Raw genomic sequence first — 21,259 nt, forward strand, 5'->3', positions numbered from 1 at the left:
CTGTTCAGATGAATCGAGAGGCCGGAAAGCAGCGCTGCCCAGCTACAGGGCCCTTAGAGCTCTGGAGAGCCGCCAGCCCCTGCCCACCTGCCCCGGCAGCTGGTCCCGCCCCCTCCTACCCGGCCACGCCCCACCCCGTCTGCAGGCGGCCCCCAGCTCAGCCCTCACGCCCGCTCTGACCCACCAGTCTCGAATCCTGGTGCAGCCCCCGCTCCAGGGAGGCCCACCCCAGCCTAGCTTCCTGCTGGGTCCCCGCAAAAGCCTGCCCCTCCCACCAGCCCAGGCTGGTGTCCGCACGAGAGGAGTGGGCAGTGAGGCGTCAGGATAAGGGCCAGAGGGACCGAGTCGCTGACACTGGGAGGCCGCAGCCGGATTCCAGGGCCTGAGGTCGTGTGTCGTGTGTCCCTAACGCCCACAAGCTAACCGTCCCAACCCAGGCCACGCGCGTGAAACTGCTCCTGAAGGCCTCCTGCTAAAGGAGTCCCAGACACGGGCTCACGGCAGAGGTGCTTGGAGCCCGTGCCCCCATCTTATCGTAAGAAGTGGGATCCAGGGGGAAAAGGCGGCTCGGCCACGGTCTCAAAGGGAGGGAACAGTATCCACCACACTGGTTGTCCCCTCGCCCCCGCCTCTGTCTCCGCCGAAGGTTAGGACGCAGCCGGGACCCTCCATCAACTGAGGCGCGCGGGGCTCTGTCCGTGGTGCTGAACCGCCGCCGCCCCGCGCCGCGCGGGCCTTGGCATTGCGGGCGCCGGGGGCGGGTCCATCCTTCTGCAAGGAGGGGGGATAAACAGGCAGATGTCCCAGAGCATGGGAACGGGGAAGCGCAGCACTCCAACACCCACCTCTGCTCGTCACCTGAACTGGGCGTGCGCACCTGAGCGGAGATGCTGAGATACGGTCCGTTCAGAGAAGTTAAAAGTGAGAAAACAGGACTGATCTGGTGAGTCCCAGGGTTCCCAAGGGGAAACTTTCAAAGAAGGAATTCACAAGAGAAATGTGAAGGATATGCAACAGGAGAACCTTTCAAGGGTGTGGGGGGATTCTGAAGGGTCCTGCCAAGAAGCTGGAGGTCAGGTGTCAGGATCTTTCAATGTCACACGTCCAAAGTCCAGAACCGTGACCGTGACCCTTCTGGGGTGCGGTCCTTGGAGTCTAGTGGGCAGAGTGTCAAAACATTAATGCCCTGTCCACCCGTCCTCTGTTGGTGGCAAAGTAACTTCAGATTAGGTTTATGTGTTTCTAGCATAAACCCTGAGACTCGTTGGGAACATTTGGAACAACATCAGGGTTGTGTTGAAAAGAAGGGGCTGAGTCTATCCTGAGCCCCAGCCTGGAGTCCTTGCTGAAAAACCGAGAAGCTGTATTCCTCAGGGACCTGGTTCTCCACTGTCCCTTCACTACTGAGGTTGAGTGATGGTGGCCTGTTGTAGGGCAAACATTCCACATGTGTGAATGGACCACATACAAAAGAGCCGTTTCATGCACAGCCTCCTGGATTTAAATGGGCAGAACAGGTGGTGGGAGCATCTGCGAGTTCTCCTGCAGGTTTGACTCTCACAACTGAAGTCTCCTGATACGAGTCCACACACAGACACACACACACACAGACACACACACACCCACGCACACCACCCCTTACCCTGGAGATAGCGTCACGGCACGGATGAAGGGGGCTTTCACCCTGCTAAGCCCCTCTCGCCCAACGCTGTTCTCCCCACACACACACTGAGATGCACCCACTGAACACGGTGACACCGGCACGTAGCTCTCCCCACACAGACCCTAGGAGGGAGGCAGTTGTGGTGGTCAGTCTACCCTCTCCTGAACCTACCCTGGCCCAGACTCTCCTCTGGGAGGGAGGACTCACCACCTGCTCGGTCTTCTGTCACAATGTCTAACAACATTTATTGTTCAGAAACTCCTCTTGCATCCACTTGAAATACTTCACACTTTAGGTTAATCCTATTGCCTTTCTGACATCGTGAATCATTTTTAAAGATGTGGAGAATCTCCCTCGTTGGAAGTGGGGCACGGACCCCCCCGACCCACATACACACGGAGAACCTGTGGCCACGGGTAACGACAACAAAAAAGTCCAAGGACACAAAGGCCCCTCGAGAGCGCATCTGATCCTCCCATTTCCAGGGACAGCACTGCCCCAGGGTCCCCTGAGGAGAAGCCCTGGAGGAGCCTATCTCCCACCCTTGTTTCTGGGTCTGAAACGTGAAACACCCTGGCCTCCCTTAACCCCCAAGCCCAGCCCCCCCCACCCCAGCAATCACATCACCAGCAACTAATACACTTCTCAGAAGCCATATTTCTATTACAGCAGGACAAGAGAGCAAAGGTGTGATTGGGTTCCATGTGACTGAGTGTGACAACTGCACAGTTAGCCACATGTGTCATCAAGAGACAAGAACTAGGGACAGTTCATGCTCAAAAACTCATTTCCAAGAGGACCTGACACCTCCCCCCATCTTTTGTTTACTGTCCTGCCTCCTCAGACTGTAAGGGCCGCGAGGGCAGGGACCCGTAGGCTCTGTTCCAGCAGAGTGCCTGCTCGTGGGTGGAATGAACGAGTGAGTGGGAGGCTGGAGGGGCTGCAGGCCTGGCCAGGGACACACAGGGAGGGGCTGTGAGGCCGGGGGCCCTGCTTCTCTACCAGCTCCAACACTGAGGACGGAGGACAGGCAACGTCGTGACTTTCCTTCCCTGGAGAACTCAAGCACAGAAAGGATGCTTGACACTGGGGGCTGGTTTGAGAGGCCCCTGCTGCAGGCGAGGCTTCAAGCTGCCGGAAGGAGGGAATGAGTCTACACGCTTTTGTACGTGCCTTTCCCCCCTCTTCCTTCCCCAAACACCTCTGTCACCGGGGCAGGGCGCCAGGTCCTGACGCAGACACATCATCTCACCCACCCCGCACCAAGCCCCTGCAGCCCCTGAGCGACGCCCTCCAGGAGGAGCTGCAGCCTGGACATACGGCCTCAGGGTCAATTTCGTCCTCAATTTCCAAAGGATGTGTGAGAGAGGAACCCGTGCCCACGGGCAGGCTGCCAGCCGCGTGTGCACAGCAGGTGTGCCTTGAGTGTTTGTGTGAAATCGTGGCTCCTTCCTACCCTGAGCCACATGCCCGGAAGTGCCGCAAACCCCAGACAAGAAGGAACTGCTCTCTGGAAAGGGGGCCGCTTCGGATCTCTCTCGTTCATTAAGGGCCAGAGCCCAGGGCCCCAGAACTGAGAGTCCTGGGAGTCCCAACCCGCCCTAGGGAGGCCCTGCCATCCTCTGAGCACCTCCAGTCACTCTTGAGTTCTCTGCCCACTAGTGCCAGCCCAGGGCCCACCGTCAGCTCCTGGGAACAAGGAGGATGAGCCGGAGGGGAGGAGAGCTGGAGAGCAAAGAACTCCCGCTGCAGCTGGAAGACCCCACGGGACACGGCCAGGGTCTGAACGCCCACCACCCTCCTCAGGAAGGGACCAACTACTCCAGTGACCCTTCTCATCCGGGGCTGGCGGAACTCATCTTTTCCTGTCTTGGTCTTTCCCCACTCCTGGACTACGGCGGGTGTAGCCCAGGATGGCTGAGTCGGAAGCAGCCACGTGCCAGCGCGTCACTCACCTGGTGTGGCCGCGAAGAGCAGGACGTGGGGCCCCACACGGCCCAGTGCGCGGGTGCAGACACCTACCCTTGCCCGAGGCAGCCCTTCCAGCAGCCTCCAGGCCTCCCCGCCCTCTGCTCACCCTCCCGGGATGATCTGACCCCAGCCTCTCAGAGCCAGAGCCCGGAAGCCGTGGAACAGACGGCAAGACTTCCTGTCCTTCCCACCCCGGAGACCACGGCGCTGGATCTGCCTTCCCATACCCCCCTGCACCCCCACTCGCCACCTACCCCTGGGGGGAGCCTGGGGACGCCTCCCAGCCTCTGCAGGGGGGGGACCTGGCTTCTGTCACCGTGACCCCTGGGCGCCCCTGCTGCTCCTCCAGCGGGAGCCCTGCTTGGCTGAGGGTGGGCCCGGGTCTCCCCAGGAAGCCTCAGACCTCAGGGCGGCTGCCGACCGCGGGCTGGGCCCTGTCCCCTCCCTGCCCCCAGCAGCGCCCAGGTCCCAGCATCAAAAAGCTAATCCAATCTTAGCTGTGCTCCCTTCACAGGGCCAGGATGGATCTGTGCTCCCTCCCTGCAGGGCCAGGGCAGCCTCATTAAAGGGATGCCTTTTCCTCCCCGTGGGAGAGTCACACTGGGAGAGCCAGCCCTGTCCCCTCTCGTCACTTAACCCCGCGCTTTCTGCTCACAGCGAGCCGGCCACACCTCCACCTTCCTTGGGTCCTGGCGGTGGGGCTGGGCGTCAGCCCCCAGCCCTCCTTCCTGGGAGCCCAAGCACTCGGCCCCCAGGTTCTTGTTTACCCTCCCTGCACCCCTCCCTCCAGGTGCGTACAGGGAACCCAAGGGCCGGGCCTCTGACCTCTGACCCCATCACTGGGCCTGAGGTGGGCTCACGTCAGTGGGCACAAGGGACCACAGCTGACAGTGAAGGGGGAGCCAGGCAGCCCCAGGAGGACAGAGATGCAGGACGGTGTGCTGGCTTTTGTGCAAACACACACAGGAGGTCACAAAGGTCACAAAGGGCTTCATTTTTGCAAACAGCAGGAAAGTTGCTCCCTCGGTCACTTTCCAAAAGAAGGACACGCCCGAGACTCGGGGCCATCAGTTCAGACCAGAGTCAAGGTCAGGAGGAGACACTCCACGCACACCTTCCCGCCCTCGGGGAGGGTCCTTGCAGTCCAAGGCTGACCTGGGGATGTCACCTCTGCTCCGGGAGGGGACAGACAGGCAGCCCCACGGGCCCCAGGCCACACACGCGTGCCCACCCCACCTGGGGCCGACAGCACAGCATCTGCGCTTCAGAGGAGCCCGAACCTAGGAGCGGGCGTGAGGAAGGGGCTACAAGGAGAAAGCGGAAGACAGGGGCTGAGAGCTGAAGGTGCAAGGCAGCCCCTCTCGCTCGCACACCCGCCGCAGTCGGTGCCAAGTGTGCTCTTTCTCCACACCGAGCAGGAAGCTGGGTGCAGGGCCATCTGCCCCCCGCCTCCCCAGCGACCAGCTGCCGCTGTCACCCCCCTGCCCCTGCCGGGCAGCCTGAGCTAAAGGGCATGCAGGAGCCTGGGGTGTGCTTCCGTGACTTGGCCTCCGTCCCCCTGCCTCTGCTGGGCTGTGGGGAGGGTTAAGTGCCTCCGGCCCCCCATCCTCAGTCTCAGAGCCCCTCCCACTCCTCCGTTCATCTCTGCTCCCATCCCCCTAGCGCCAGGCTCACAGTTACAGCCGCTATCCTCGGTACTAAGTGCGTGGCATGGGTGAATTATGCTCTAATTGCAATATTCCCTAAGTGCTAAATTCCAGGGCCACGGCATCAGCCCAGTTATGGGAAGCCCTGCTAGGGCGCTCCGTGGGCTGAGGACGCCCTGTCCCACTCAGAGGCGCCTGGTCCCCACAAAGACCTCAGGGGAGCCTCCCCATGCCCGGCCACGGTCCTAGCCCGGTCCCGGGGTGCCCAGCGATGGGGTTCAGGCTTCCCAGCTTCTTGGTGGAGGGCACAGAGGGCTCCACAGTCAGAGGAAACCCGGCCTTGGGGGGCAGCTGTCCTGGGCCAGGAGCGCCTGGAGGCCCAGCCCCCAGGTGCCACGCCCTGCCCCGCGGAGGCGCTCCCACGCTGCTCCCTTCTGCGCCGGCACCTTTTAGGAGTAGGTCTTAGCCCATCTGCACTGGGAGTGGAAGGAAGGGAGCAAAGCAGAGCCTGTGGGTGGCTCTAGCCGCCCTCGCCGGCCAGGCCGGGAGCAGGGCTGTGAGTTCCTCGAGGATCCTGCCTTCTCAAGCCCGCACGTGAAGGACGAGCAGTCAGACACCAACTAGATCCCATTTCCCTCTGCTTTCCAAGGAGCCCCTCTCTATCCAGTCGGTCCCCACGGCCCCCAACATGCATGCGCACACATGTATGCGTGCACACACGTGTATACACACGCGTGTACCCAGGCCTATGTCCTGCTGCTGCTGGGAGGCAGAGGAAGCCTGCAATTAGAGAATTCGGACCTTGCGGAGGCTTCTGGTGCCAAGGCAGCATCCCACTCAGACGAGGCTACTGAGGCCGGGGCCCCACCGTCTCTCTGGCGCACCCACCACGGCTCCCCCCGCCCCCTTCAGGGCAGGCGCTCCTGAGGTTGCCCAAGCCCCATGGCAAGTCCCACGAAAACCCAGCACCAGCAAAGGAGGCCGACTCAACTTTGCCAAGGGGGCACCCCCTCATCTGGTAAATATCTGTTGCTCGTGCTCAGAGTATGAATGGCCTCATCCCTGAGGACCCGTGAGCGTGTTTGTCGAGGGCTCCACAGGCGGAGTTGGTGGGAAGGGGCAGGGAGGGGAGGAGAGCCCCCAGGACGCCCCTCGGTGGTGTGAGATTCTGAACAAGTCAGATAACTTCCCTGGGCCTTTGCCTCCTCATGGTGAAACGGGACAGGGATGGCTGTTCTGAGGACCGCAGTGACGAGAGATGCAAAGGCTTCGTCACAGGGGATGGACTGAGGGAGAGGAGGGCTTGATGAAGCAGCGGGTCGGCACCCAGCTCCGTGTCCCCCCGGCCACGCCGGCCACTGTGGCTCTGCCCACGGTGAACGCTGAGCTCCAAGGCCCCAGACAAGTAGCCAGAGATGAGTCTGTCCTGACTTCAAAACGGCAGTCAGGCTCCTTCTTCTCCTTTTGCCCGACCCCCAATCTGGGGGCTGCCCGGTAGCACCAAACCCTCTGAGGTTCAGTAACCATTATAATGGCCCCGGCAACTCGTACCCCACCTTCCTGAGCGGCCAGGTCTGGAAGGGACCTAGCATCCAACCTCCGGACCCTGGTGTTCGGTCAGAAAGTCCCACGGCCAGATAGGTGAGGAACTCTGGTGGAGAGTATCCGGAGAGGGAGCTTTCAGGACACCTCTGCGTCCCATGCGTTTGGGGATCCTCCTTGGTGTGTAACTTTGGACCCCTGGCTGAAGTTCAGACGTCTTTCGGGGAGGGGCTGATGGCCAGGGGCTCCCTGCAGTCCGGACTCACAATGACTGGCCAGGATCCAAATCTACCCATCACTCTGGCCACTACCCTGAACTCTCAGTTGCAGGGATGAAAATGAAGAATTCTGGGACACATCCTTCCCCAAAATTAAGCTTTGGTAAGACACGGCTGGGGAGGCATAAATAGCTACCTGCAAGTCAGATGGATGAAACGCTGGAAGAGCGCCCAAGGAAGCTATAGCTGCTCCTTCCCTTGAGTTTTTAAGAAAAGCCAAGGGGGAAGTGCCCAGTCCAGCTGCGGAACCCAGAAGGAGCCATCTAAGCGCTAGGAGGCAACACAATAATGATAAAAGCGCTTCCACAGTGCTCCCGGCGCTGTGCACTGCTCCAAGCACGTTCCTGGAATTAATTCATTGGATCCTCACCAAGAACCTGTGTCACACGTGTGAGTTTTATCTCCATTCTACTGATGGGGAGACTGAGAAACAGAGTTTGGTTAACTTGCCCACAGTCGGGGTGAGTGGCAGAGCCCGAGGGAACCCAGGCGATCTGGCTCCAGTCATCACCCGGCCTCAAATAAACATCCACTGTGACACTCCTCCAGGAAGCCCCTTAGCTCCGCGCGGGCTTCCTCCTCACTGAGAGCGCAGGACTGGACCCCAGCTCCTCTGACCAAGTGGATGACGGATATCAACCCGCTGTCTGTGCAGTGATTGTTCACGTGGAGAATTTAGAATTTTATCTGTCCAGCGGGCTATGTTAACAGTTACCAGTTACTGTGGAGTGAGTGTTACCACCTCTGTTTTATGGATGGAGCTCACCAGACCTGGTCAGGTTAGCCCATTATGTGCTCTCCAAGCATCCTGTACGTGCGCCTAACACCTGTCACAGCCGTGATTAATTACCTATGTAATTATCTGTTTAATTGTGTTACTCACTAGACCGTAAGTGCCATGAAGACAGGAAGCAGGTCTGTTTCGTTCCCGCTGAATCTCCACTGCCTAGCATAGCCCCTGGCAGATAGCAGACTCTCAGAAACTAACGGCTGAGTGATGCTCAGAGCAGCTAAGTAACTTGCCTCGGGCCCAAGGAACGCAAAATCCAAAATGCCAGGGATTCCATCTGCTGTGCTCACCGTGGCATCCACAGTGACTAGAACAGAGCCTGGCACATAGCAGGGCTCACCAACAAGCACTTGTTGAATTCATAAAATCACACTCTGTAATTAGTGGCCAGGAGATTTGAGCCCAGGCCTGCAGGGCTCCCAGCCTCTATGCTTCGCTGCCTCCTATGTCAACCACACCGCCCCCGTACTGAGTGAGCACCTGCTACTATTCCCTCTGGCTGCCATTCCGGTTCTGAAAGAGTGTCCCCATCACCCTGGACCCTGTGTTGTCCGGCTCAAGAAAAGTGAGCCCAGCTTCAGCTAGAACCTACATCATGAAAGTCCAACTACCCAACCGCAGCGCCAGGTGAAACAGTCCCTCCTCATCTACAGCCTTGGACCACCCGTGAGGACGCTCCGTCCAGGGAGGGGGCGGCGAGTCCCACTGTCCCAGCCCAGGAGCCCCAGCCTCCTCCCCCCCATCCCCACCGTCCCCACACCCGCTCCCAGTCCACACACCTGCTGCCCTCTACCTGAGGGGACCCAGCTGAGCGCCCAGCAGGAGACAGAGGGGCCAGTAGAGGTCGCACTTGCCTGGGGCTGGGGAATATTGATTGGCTTGGAGAGGACAGGGAAGAGGCTTCTGCAGGTCTCTGCTGTGCCAGGGACAGCCCTGTGGCATCTGCCTGGAAGCCGCCTGAGGGTGAAAGGGAGGATGCCCTCCGGCTGCAGTACAAAGTCAGGAGAGCCTGGCCCAGCTCCAGAAAGGGTCTCCCTGCCCCTGCCAGGTCTGCAACTAGGGGCGCGCTTTGCCCAGGGATAAAACCAACACCAGTTATGAGATGAAGCCAGTTGCAAGCTCTTCTGTAGGGAAAGGGCAATGTTTACAAACACTAACACCTTTCTCTTTCCCTGGTCCTGATCGGTGGGTATCAGGTCCCAAAGCTGAAAAAATGAAAATTGTATTTGCATAATCCCCCCCACCTAAAAACTGTTGCCTGGAAAAAAGTCCTGGACTGCGGAACAAAACAGACTCTCAGTACAGCAGGCTGGGCTCTACTTCCCAGGGACGGAGTGCCCGGTCCACGTGAGGCTAGAAGTGGAACGCTTACCTCTGCGTCAGCTCCTCCTTGGACAAGGCAGGGAGGGGAGGGGGCGAGCCTCAAGCCCAAGAGGTGCCCAGAAAAAGCCGGGCCCCCCAGAGTCATCTGTCCAAGAGCCAGCAGGGCAGGGGAAGTTCACCTGCAGCGCGGAGCCTGGGGTGAGGACCCAGGTAGCACTGGTCATTCCCTGGGGCCGTGGAGAGGAGAAGGGCTGGGGCCAGGTTCTCTGGGCCAGGCTGCAGCGTGCCGGGCCAGGACCCCTGGCGCTGACTCACCCCCAGAGCCCAGACACAGGCCGCAGCTTGCAGTGCCTGCCAGGCCGCTGCTCACCAGGACGCCAGGCACGTCCCACTGCATCAGAGCTGCCCTGCCCCTCCCACCGGCCCCTGTGCCTGGGTTGCAGGGGCACTGGGCACGGCTCTTTGGCTTCTCTGGTGGTAACAGAGATGCTTCTAGCAGCCTGGAGACTGGACTTGTCGGACCTAAGCAGGGGGAGATGACTTGGGAGGATTAAGGCTGCCCTGTTCTTATGGTCACACCCTCTGATGAAGTGCCCAGGTTATGGGGAGCTGGATGGGCGGGTCGAGGACCATCTATTATACATGGGAGCCTCCCCCCAGGGCCGAAGCAGGGGTGGGGTGGGGGGAGGGGGGAGGGGGCCCCCCAGCTCTCCAGGTCGGACCCTAGCCCACCCTCCCGTCTTTCTGGGTAGCCCTGGATCCTAAGGACTTCCTGGGCCTTGAGCCCACCCCACTCCAATCTGGGCAGCCCTCTCTCCCCACTGCAGTGTCCCCTTCTGGGCCGCCGCCTCCTCTGTCCTTGTGCCGCTTTCTCTCGGCCACCACAGGAGAAAGCAGCAGTGAGTACTTAATCCTCTACCCTAACAGCGGCGGGGGGAGGATGCTGCAGAGGGGAGAGATGGGGCTTTGGCGGCCCCCATCACACACACACACCATGGGCTGGGGGTGTCCTGGAGGCACCTGTGGAATGTGGGAATGAAAAGGGGGAAGGAGAAACGATAAATCACCTATCTTTTTAGTTAAAAAATAAGCACCCGGTGTCCTGAGACGGGGAGGGAATAGAGGCAGGGGAAGGGGGAACCCCAAGCGGGAGAGTAAATGAAGGAGCCCAGGAGGCGGGTGGGTCTGGGCGCCCAGCGGGGGCGGAGGGCTGCCGTGGGACGGGACGTCCTAGGTCTGCTGAGTCATGAGATTTGGAGGAGGTGAGGGGCGCCTCCATCCCCTTCGCGGCCCTTGTCCCAGCTCCTCCGGACCCTCACTTCCAGACAATCCCCGTACTTTGCCTCCTCGCCTTCTCCCCATCCAGGGTCTCCGCCTCCCGGAGCTCTAGGACGCTCCCCGCCCGCCCCCCTCCCCCACGACGGCGGGGCCGGCGGTCCCCAAATCTTGAGGCGGGGGCAAGAGAACCTCCGTTGGAGACCGCTCAGGCGGCAGGGGTGGGCGAGACGCGAGTGAGGGTGTCCCGGAGACGCGGGAAGGGCGGGGGGCGCAGAGGCCGGGGGTTCAAGGGACGTCGGCCGCCCCTTTGCCCTGCAGCTCGCCCCGGGGTGCCCAGGGCAGAAACCTGCCCCCTCCTCCCGCCCCAAACCGGCAGCGCAGCCGACTGCTCGCCGCTCGGGTCCAGCTCCCCAAACGAAGCTTCATCCGGACGCGTGCAAACTCCCCCCAAAGGACGGGGCGGGCGCCAGGCCCCCTTGGCCTCAAAGTTCCCCGACCCCACCCACCGACGGGAGCAGACCCCACCCGAGGCCCCTCGCCTCAGTAGCAGAAACTTCGGAGGCGGAGGCCGGTGCCCCCCACGGCGCGGGGGTACGACTCACCGGGGTGGCCAGCCAGGAGAGACCCGGATCCCCGAAGTGAGGCGCGGCGGGCTGCAGACGACGGCCGAGGGGGCGTCCGCTCCCGGCCCGGAGTCCCGCTGCGCCCCGGCCCCAACTCGGCCCGAGTGTCTTTGCCGCAAGACTTGCTGAGCTTGCAGCCTGCGCCGCTGCCAGGGAGGCGCGCGACCCGTGGTGCGCGCTGCAGTGCGGGGAGGAGGCTGGGGGCGGGGTCGGAGGAGGGGGCGGGGTCCCAGAGGAGGGGGAAGGGAAGGGGAGGAGGGAGAGGGGACCAGGAGGAGGGGGCGGGGTCCGGGGAGGAGGTGGAGACCTGACAGGAGGGGGCGGAGCCCGGGAGGAGGGGCAGACCTGACAGGAGGGGGAGGAGTCCGGGAGGAGGGGCGGAGTCCGGGAGGAGGGGCGGAGGACGAGGAGGAGCGGGGCGGTCTGGAGGAGGTGCAGGGGCGGGCCTGCTCTGAGCAGACCCGGGTACCCCTTCGCGCAGTCCCTCTGAGCCCGCCCCCTCCCCACTTCCTGCTCAAGGTCACGGCTGCTGCTCAGGGTCAGGGAGAGTCGAACCGGAACCGGGTCTCGTAGTCCCCGCCCGAGATGGGCTGTCTCCGTAGGGCCAGCTCCTTCGCCCCAGCCTCCCCAGCCCACTGCAGCTCGAGGCTCCATTATTGGCCTCAGGAGCCCCGTAGCCATTTGGGATCTCTAAGCCCCTCTCCTCGCCGTCCTCCTCCTCCTCCTCGTAAGGCCACCTCTACCTGCAGTTGTCACCTGGAGGGAGGGGCTTCTGAGCCTAAAGGGTTGGGGAGGAAGGGGAGGATGCTTGGGAGAAGTTAAAGGTGCCTGGGGCAGGTGAGAGAACGGGGAGGGTGGGCAGGAGGAGGACCCAGAGGGAGTGCGGATGACCATTCACCACACGACAGGGGTTTCCACACGCGCTGGCCTCTCAGTGCCAAGGACAGCCCTCTAGGTGGGTACGAGGGCGGTTCGCAGGGAGGAAACGGCCCCCGATGGTACTTTGGCCAAGGAGCCGCAGACTGTCCGTGGTGGATAGAAGGGGCAGGGGTGGCAAGCGCCAAGTGGAGCTCTTCCTTCCCGGGCAGCGGGAAGGAGCCAGCGCCAGGAGCTCCTGGCAGCACGGTGCGACTATCTGAATATTCACGAGCTCATTTCCAGTCAACTTTACAACAGGACTGCGGGCACCTGCCTCTCCCAGGGATGCCCAGAGAGGTTCCCGCCAGAATGCGCCTGACCTGACGTCAGTCCTCAGTACATACTTACTGAGTGAGGGATGGAATACCGCAGTAGGCGGGAAGCAAAGAGAAGGTAAGCTTTGTGGAGAGGGGAGGGGGGAGGCGGGGAGAGAAGCAGGGCTTTTCCAGATCACTTGGCCGATAATACGAGGTAGAACATGGAGGCCATCCCAGCCAGCTTGCCTCAAGGGGATGGAAGGCCTGGGGGATCCTAAATGAAACTGAAGCTGTGCCCGCCCAAGGCCTGGAGGTCACCCCCACTCACCGGGCAAGGGGCAGAGGACGAAGCCGGGAGTGGAGTCTGAATCCGCGGCCACGAGGGAGGGTGTCATCAGGCTACCCACCTCAGCCAGTGCGTCCCAGGACCCCGCTGCTTCCCTAAAAGGCTCAGGTCACTCCTTCCTGCTCTTCCCAGCTGATGGTGAATCTGCAGGACGCAGGCCAGAGAGAGGGCTGCGGTCTTCCGCCACAGAACCCGGCCAGGCCAACTGGGCCGCCTTGCCGCCCACCACTCCACTCAAAACCTGTGTCGCCTACTGGCCCCGCATCTGTTAAATGAGCCCGGGGACCTGGGGCAGAGGGAGCCAGCCTGCCTCCCAGACTATTTAGAGAGTCAAGGCTATGGTCAATCTAGTTACACGAAAAATGTGGTGTCCCTGGCCACGGCCTCCATGTTCTTTTACTTCATCAGGACCAGCAGTGTCGGCCACAAACCTGACTGGGAGCTCAGCACCCCTGGCGTCCACTCCCCGGGGCTCAGGGGCTAGAAAAGGAAAGGGTGGGAGGGATGTCCACCACCCACCCGCCAGTTATTAGATACTTCCTTTTCAACTGTTTATCCTTTGAAAGAAGAGTCCGTGGTCGTCCTAGACCACCGTCTCTGAACTGCTGCTCAACTAGGCCACCAAGGCAATCCCTCTGTCTCCGTGCAGTACCATTTGAACCCATGAAGATGGGGGAGGGCTGCCTAGTTTTGAGAGTTCTCCAGGGAGAAAGAGCCCATAAGCCCCCGGTTACGCGGCTTCTCCACTTTCTACTGGACAAGAGCTTCCTGCTGTTTCATTTCTGGTTGTTCCCAGGTCGGAGACAGGGCACAGAGGGAAGAGCAGCATCTCCCCCATCAAGGCTCTCCCCGGGGACCCAGACTCCCTGCCCCAATGTCCACCGGCCGCTGATCTGCTTAAATAATCCCATTTTTGCCCATCTTCTTCTCTTACAGGACTGCTGGCACTTGGATTGCTCCCGCTCTCTGTTCTGGTGATGTCTTTGTCCTCACGAAGCTGTCAAAGCTCTGCTGTTGCCATCAGAGCAGATAGAACACAGCCAGAGCCGCCATAACACCGCAGGGCCTGGGCAGCTCCCGGGCTCTGCTTTCTCTTCACACCCCTCCCAACATAAACCGCTCCCAACCCTGCCCTTCCCATCCTCCCGCGGCACCCCCGCCCGCCCCGCCCATCCTGTCACTCTCGGGAGCAGTTTGCATTGTTCCTGACAATTCGGCAGACCTTGGTGAAGCTCTCCACTGAGACACCTGCTTTCCTGCTTGTAAGAGAGTGAAGGCTTCTAACACTTCTGTGCAATTCCTGCCACTCAGGTCTTGGTGACCTTCATCTAATCTGATTTCGTAGACATACCAAGCTTAAATGTATTTTGAATTTACTTACATCAACATATTTCACACTAAAGTCCACTTAATTTTAGCTATTGCATAAAAATGCTTTTAATACAGAAGACATTAACTCATTAGATGGGGCCAAAAAATGAAACATGGATAAAGTTAAATATCATACAATTCACATAATATCTTACATTTTAATTTAAAAAACCCCAAAAACCCAAAAAAGCCGGTGAAGGCCAACTCCTCCAGGAAGCTGATTAAGTGAACTATAATTGTTTATTCCCCATGCAATGAACAAAATAAAAACAATTTTTAAAAGTGAGTCCAATGAAACTTTTAAATACTACAGAATGGGGAGGGTGGAGGAGGCCTTCTCATCTCTAATTTCACACTGCCAGAGAGGGGGCATCTTACGGTTTTCAGGACCATACCTGGCATAGAGAAGAAACTAAGTCACAAAGATAACGATCTCAGATTCTCATCAGGTCGAAGGACCTAGTGAACATCATGGGGCCTTCCTCTTTTCACATTCTTCCATCCCCTAACTTGGCTGAAAGTGAACGTGATTTCTCTTCTTTCTCAGAGTCAAAGGGAGTAATAATTTTAAACACCGGATTTTATCACTGTATTTCCTCCTTCCTCGGTGAAGCTCCAGTCAGTCCTGTGTCCCAGGTAAATCCTCTGAGCCCGGGTTCTCACTCCCCCAGCAGAGGAGAGGTTTCTCCTGGACTAGGCTGCCCCTTCCCCAGACCCCCCGGCCCTCTTCCAGTGAATCCAGAAATGCAGGAGGGGCTCTGCACAGAGGGGCATGCCCCCCGGCGTGTGCAGGGCACGTGCTCCGAGCTGGAAACCACAGCGGGCAGGACGACTCCTCTTTCCCAAGGGCAACCATGGCTCTCAGGACACTGACCATCGAGGGGGTGAAAAGCAAATCAGTTGAGACATTTTCTGAATAACTCACCCGGGCCCTTTACCATGCCCGCGTCCATGAACTCTCTCTGTGTTGAGGTCGTGTCTCAGAGCGGCCTGGTGGGGCCCGGCGAGGTGAGCACCGGAAGCTAGAGGAGAGGACAGCAGGGGGAGAGGCCTCGATGGACACAGGGCCGGCTTGGGTGTCCCAGGGCCACCAGCCACCCTTCTCCGGGCCTCGGGTGCAAATCTGGAGCAAAACCTCGACTTCAGCCTCATTCGCGTGCCTCATCTTGTCCAGTCAGAGCTCTCCCATCACTGAGGATGTTGTCTATCAGGCACCCGCCAGGGGCTGGCGGCACGGAGGCCAACACTTGCACGCCGCCCAGGGCTCATGGCCTCCTTAGAGAAGACGGTGGAAGCCACGTGCACCAACTGAAACCCGAGAGAGACCCCCAGGGGGACGGCAAGGGTCCCGCAGTGACTGACCAAGTGACTTTCCAGTGCCTCCAGGCCAGATGGCAGCAGTGGGTCAGGTGGACAGTTAAACTGGGGGGTCGGACAGGAAGCCGCATGGCCAGGGGCGCGTCTCCTAACTCTCTGAAGCTCAGCCCCCGAGTCTGTCAGATGGAGACTCCAGCACCTACCGAGGCACTGCTGTCACCACTGAGAAAAGACTTCAGAAACCCTGAGCAGGACCTTGACAACAGGCAACTACTGTTCTGATGCTTTAGGGACAGGAAAATAGCCCCACCGGGGGCCACGTGTGCTGGGACTGAGGGGTTGTGCAAGGTCAGACGCGAGGGCAAGACCACGGTGGTTGGGCTCTACACCAGGCTGTTAGGATTTTCTTCAGAAGAGAACGGAGACCACTGAAGGCGTCTACACACAGGAGGAACCTGGTCAAGTTTGTGGTTTAGAAAAGCCACTCATGTCAGGTGGTTGGAGGCCCAGGCTGGTCCCCTCCCCTGCTGGCTTATCAAAGGGGGCCGCATGTGTGTTGCCGGCCAGTTTGGGTTCTGAAGCCCAGCCGCCTGGGTTCAAATCTCAGCTTGCCTCCCACAGGCCTGGGTCCTTAGCAAGTGAGTTCACTTCATGCGAATGAGGGGAGGATCAATGGAGGGGGTCCAAACACCCGGCCCAGAAGGGGCTCCATCGGAGCCAGGGAGTACGTCACTCTTATGTCATTCTCGTGTGTGTGCGTGCGTGTGTAAGCTCACAAGCGGCACGGCCTGATGGGTCCTTTATCTGGGCTGCGGGTGTTGACTGTGGACTTCTGCCCAGATAAGGCCCTGCTACCACAGAGCCCTTGCTTCAGGCCGGGCCAGTCAGGCCAGTCACCTGGAAGCCACGGCCCTCCCATCGCTAAAGGCCTTGTTCCCTGGCGCTGACTTGCTCTCGTTGCCAGGATCTCAACGGCTATGCCTGGCCTCCATCCCAAGTGATGTGCCTCTGCCCACCCCAGGAGCCCCTAAGGGCAGGGTGCCGGAACCCAGGCCTGCATCCTGAAGCAGCCGATACCCAGACCTTAACGAGGCAGCTGAAATGCATTTCCAACTTGAATTAGCCAAACAAGTTTAAGGCGAAAAACAAAAGGTCACTCAGTTCTCTAAAAGTAAGGCTTCTGTGAGCTGCACCCTACTGGTGGTGGAAGAAAACCCACAGCCTTTAAGGGCATCAGAAACTTTGCTGTGGAGTTTTTAGGAATTCTTTATTGCTCTGGGGAGCCACACATCCCAAACGCTAGGCTCAAGGATACACAGAGGCCTTCCATCTTGTTTGTACGGGTCCAGACTCTTGAATCAGACTGTCTGGGTTTGAATGCTCGCTCCTCTATACCAGCTAGATGGCCTTCAGTCTTAACCTCTCTGAAATCCAGTTGCCCATCTGTGAAGTGGGTACGAGAGTACTGACCTCATTGGGAGGCTGCGGAGATTGAGTCACTTTATGCAAGGCTTTCAGAGAGTGCCCAGCATGTATGAAGTGTCGGCTTTTATTATTTCTCGTCGTTGCTCGCCCCACACATACATCTTGTTCTGGCCACACCGGGCGTCCTTGAAGGTGTTTTCTCTACTCACATGAGCAGAGTTTGTACCCAAGGGTCCCACTCGGAGGCAAGGCCTGCCCCTTCCCCAGAACAACGTGCAGTCAGCATCTCTGATTCCCTTAGGTGGGAACTGGGTGGCAATTGGGTCGGGGGTGGGGGGGCGGGGAAGGGAGTCAAGTGGGCCAGGCCTTCATCCTCAGCATGGCCACACGGCTAGTTTGTAGTGAGATAACCCAAGGGCAGCTCTTCTCTGACCCCGTCACAGTTGTGACGCCCATGAGAGCAAGAAATCCCAAAGATCTGTTTACACAGGCCCCTCCCCCACTGGACTTGAGGTGCTCGGGGACGGCAACCACGTTCTGTGGGCCCCGAATCTACAAGATTCGCGCGGGGCACAGAACTGGGACTAGCAGCAGCTTGGGTAGAAGGCCTGACTGCCCATCTGAAGTCCACGACTCAGTCTCCCCTAAACGGAGCAGAACCTCTAAGATGCTCCACGTTGCAGCCGCTGGCGTAGAGGCAGGACGGAGAGGCCCAGGCAGGGCTCCAGCAGGGGCCGCAGAGGCCCGGCTCAGGGACCTGTTAGGAAAGCGGCCCGGCGCCGGCCCTCTGCTGCCCTCTGCCGCTCGCGAGACGCTCCTGCAGGATTGTCCTGAGGGCCACCCGACTGTGTCGGCGCATTCAGAGACTGCGGTCGTCGACCAGAACTGTGATTGCCATGAGCTCAGGCTAGGACAGAAAAGCCGGGCCGGAGGCACAATCTCCTCAGGAACCTGGACGTCCCTCCCTCGACTGATACCCACCTGCTCCCTATTTCCAATTCTGAAGCTCAGGATTAAGGGCACAATTTGCCATCAAAATTCCGGCCATGGCCGCACACCCAAGGGGGAATGTCAGCTCCGGAGCGGGGGTAAAGCCTTAAGAACGGCACCCGGCCGCCGTAAAGCGCTGTGCCGTGCAGCGGTCTCGGCACAGTGGGAAGGCCTGGCTGCGTTATTTCTAGGACACAGGCTTGGGGTCCGGCTCATGAGTGCCCCCGCAGTCCTGCTCAGGCCACACCCCCACGATGCTTGCTCGGGGCTCTGGAGTCCGGAACCAGCTGGGAGGCTCCCAGTCAGCACAGCTCAGTCCTCTGCCGGCCCAGCCTTTCCCTGTGGTCATCCTGTAAACTGTGATCCCTGCACCGAGGGCCTCGGTCCCCAATCCCTCCCTCCCCATTTCCCGAAGACTGAAGTTGGGGAAGGGGGCATGCGAGGCAGGGCTGGAGCCTTGGTAACGTCTAAGGCGGCCAGAGACTGCCTGAGCCCACTCTGCTCCTCTCCTGGCCGATCCGACCAGGGAAACCTCCGCCCGCACCCACGAGCAGGGCTCCAGGGGCAGAGCCTTGGGCGGCGGTAGGGTCTCGCTGAGCCGAGAGCCCCGTTCCCAGGCACGCTGCCTCATTCCCGCCTCCGTCTGCTCTGCTTTCTGGGAACTGCTTGCCCTTCATGCAGCAACAAGTGCCCTCTAACTTGCTCACTCTCCCTCCTTGAGAAGTTTCTTGGAGGGCGGGGGGTGGGGGTGGGAATGAAGAGAGCAGGAAACGGGCTGGGCACCCACGTCCACTACGACCTCAGCTAGTCAATGTCTCGAGCACAACAAGGTTGGGAGGCCCGTGCCCAACAGACCCTGGCCTCACGGGGAACACGCAGAGGCACAGTAAGGCAAGCATCATCACAGACACACCGCTGTCCTTGATATCTGTGGGGAAAAGGAAACTTAGTGAGGAATTTGGGGGGCGGCTAGATTTCAAAGCATCTCTGTAACGTAAAAGCCCCTCACAACCAGGGCCACAAAGGCACAGATGACTCATCGATGGCAGTGACCTAGATCATCACACTTGCCCCCTCTAGTCCCTGCTGTCTAGGAACAGAAAACAGTGGGGCACGGGCAGAGGGGTGCAACAGGCTCGCCGGCCCCGGGCAGCACGCTCCGATCTTTGAGAGCCCCGAGGCTGGCTCTCACTTAGAGTAGGCATAGAGCCAGACCAGGCTCATCCAATTCCAAAGCCCACGCTCCTAGGACTGCCGCCCCTCAGCTCTCACACCCGTGAGACAGGGATGCTCGCCACCCGCGCTGAGAACAGAAGCCCCGGTGGGCCGCACCCGGCCGGCAGGTCAGGACGGCCCCGCCCAGAGGACACTGAGCTATCTCCCAGGAGCTTATGAAGTCTTGCAAGAGCTGGACCAGGTAGCTGTGAACACAGCAGATGCCCGACTGGCCAACGGCAGCTTCTTCCCGGCTCGGGTCTTCCCTGGCCCGAAGTCGGCCCTCTTCCGGTCTCACCTGTTCCTAGTTGCCCACGAGTCAGTCTGTTGTAGCCATTATGTTTTGATTATTACATAAACCTATGAGTGTGAAGAGCTGTTTTTATAAAAACTAGATTGAGTTGCTTTAAAAAGTTGCTGTTAAATTAGGTACAGGTGAAAACTCTAACAAAAGATTGGAGAACGTAAGTATCTTGAATTCTAAAGTCAAATTCCTTCACAATATCTAAATTCTTTATCCATTTTAAAGGAAGCCGAAACTGAAAAATCATACACAATGCATGTGATTACTGTAAAGAAAAGCCCTTGCCTCTCCAAACTAATTTTTCTCAATTTTAGTTTAAGTGGATGGACATACAACTTAGGTAAGCGTATCTTTTTTCGTCTGTTAACTGACTCTTTGATGAACTGTCCAACGACCTGTTCCGGCCCTATGCAGAAGGGGCCTCCTCCTGTGTATGTTCCTACCAGGATCACCGGCAGACAGGAGCCAGTGCTTTTGAACCCGCACTCCCCCCGACCCCAACATCCAGCTAGGGGAGCTTGCAGGAGCCCCACATTTCCTTGTGGGGAGAGGGTGTCTTGGGCATTTCTTTTCAACAGAGCAAATAACATTGTTCCCTGATAAAGGCCATTTAAAATTTCTCTGTGCTCCCATTCAAGGGAAACAGAAAGAAGAGTCCTTTGGCCTCCACTCACCTGCAGCAGCTCCAACGACCTCGCAATCCCATTCTTCCATCCAACGCAGCGGGTCCTCCTGAAAGTTAAGAGCACATCGCTCGCCACCCTTCATCCTAGTACAAGTAGCCCAGAACAGAAGAGGGAGCTGGGTCACCATCTAAAGGTTCCATCCTAACTGATAAAAAGGTGAAGATGTATTCCTATGTAAGCAATCTTGAAACACGAAAATGTTTACAAAAATTTGGAAGAAGTGAAAGGTACACTTTACAGATGGACTCATTATGCTTTGGAAGTGGATTTATAATGGTACGACTTCATACGAGGTCCAGGCAGCTTCTCTGTCCCACGGAACCGCCCAGAGAAGTTGAGGGCCTCAAAGGATCCATGTGCTGGGCTGGAGAGGGTGGAAGATGGGAGCCATCGCCCCGGTGCTCAAGGAAAGGCACCGGGCTCTTCATCCTTTTCCTCGGCTCTTCCTCCCAGCAGGTGAAGTTCAGCAGAAAGGAACTGTGTTCTCTGCATCTTTACGCCGAGGAAGGACCATTCTAACAGAGGCCAACGCGCAGCACAGACTAGGCACAGGTACTGAACAACAACAGGCAACGACAGTTAAAATCCCTGCTGTGCCATTCCGCCTCCTGTCCCAGGTACGTGGCATCGACAGTCCACCCCAGTCTGTGTCACGTGTCAGGAACCCCAGGTGGGGCTGAGCCCAGAAAAACACCCACAGGCACGAAGGCCTGGTGCAAGCCGAAAGCGGGTCTCCATTTGAGAGGGCGGTGAGATTAAAGGAGCGGCGGGGCCCATGATGAGAGCCCAACCAGAGGGACAGGGGGGCCGGGCTTCAGCCCTCCAGGAGACACCCATCCTGTCCGCAGGCTTACCCCTGCCCAGGGACCCATGCTTCCACCGAAGACCTCAAGTCTCATGAACACCTCTGCCTCTCGTTACTAGAGCGTGCAGGCAGAACAAAGCAGGTTTCTACCAACTGCCACAACCTCAGGTGGCATCTCTGGCTTCAGATTCGCTCTGAGAGGGGTAAACAAGCCCCTCCTCCCAGGATGCTGAAACGAAGCGGTAAAGCAGCAGACCTTCCTTTTACAGCGCGTCCAAATCCCAGGCTTCCTGCAGGACAGAGGCGACACACAGGCAAGCCCTTTGCGCTCGGTGAGAAATCCTACAGCCTGATTTGGGAGGAAAAACAAACACAGCAGTCACGGCACTGAGGTGGGGGCACCAGATTCTTCACCCACGTGCCCTCCTGGCTTAGGCTCCAATCTCACTCAGCCCTTTCTTCCTCACACCTCACGCAGCTGCAAGACCCGGGACGGAACAGTGTCAGCTTG

General features: G+C 59.0%; 1 protein-coding gene and 1 long non-coding RNA gene across 2 annotated transcripts in view; one reads left to right on the forward strand and one right to left on the reverse strand.

The window, feature by feature from the left end:
* SYT2 (synaptotagmin 2) overlaps positions 1-11,275 on the reverse strand; it is an 85,419-nt gene extending 74,144 nt beyond the window's left edge. The window contains exon 1 of the mRNA XM_067729948.1: positions 11,094-11,275. The gene's annotated coding sequence lies outside the window, so the exon portion shown is untranslated. The remainder of the gene's footprint in view (positions 1-11,093) is intronic.
* Positions 11,276-11,532: 257 nt separating this feature from the next.
* On the forward strand, positions 11,533-14,598 carry LOC137220205 (uncharacterized). The gene is made up of 3 exons (XR_010941553.1): positions 11,533-11,841; positions 12,291-12,425; positions 13,572-14,598. It is a non-coding gene; the product is annotated as an uncharacterized lncRNA (long non-coding RNA).
* The last annotated feature ends 6,661 nt before the right edge of the window (positions 14,599-21,259 follow it).

This window comes from Pseudorca crassidens, chromosome 2 (genome assembly GCF_039906515.1).
Source record: "Pseudorca crassidens isolate mPseCra1 chromosome 2, mPseCra1.hap1, whole genome shotgun sequence".
NCBI classification, from domain to species: domain Eukaryota; kingdom Metazoa; phylum Chordata; class Mammalia; order Artiodactyla; family Delphinidae; genus Pseudorca; species Pseudorca crassidens.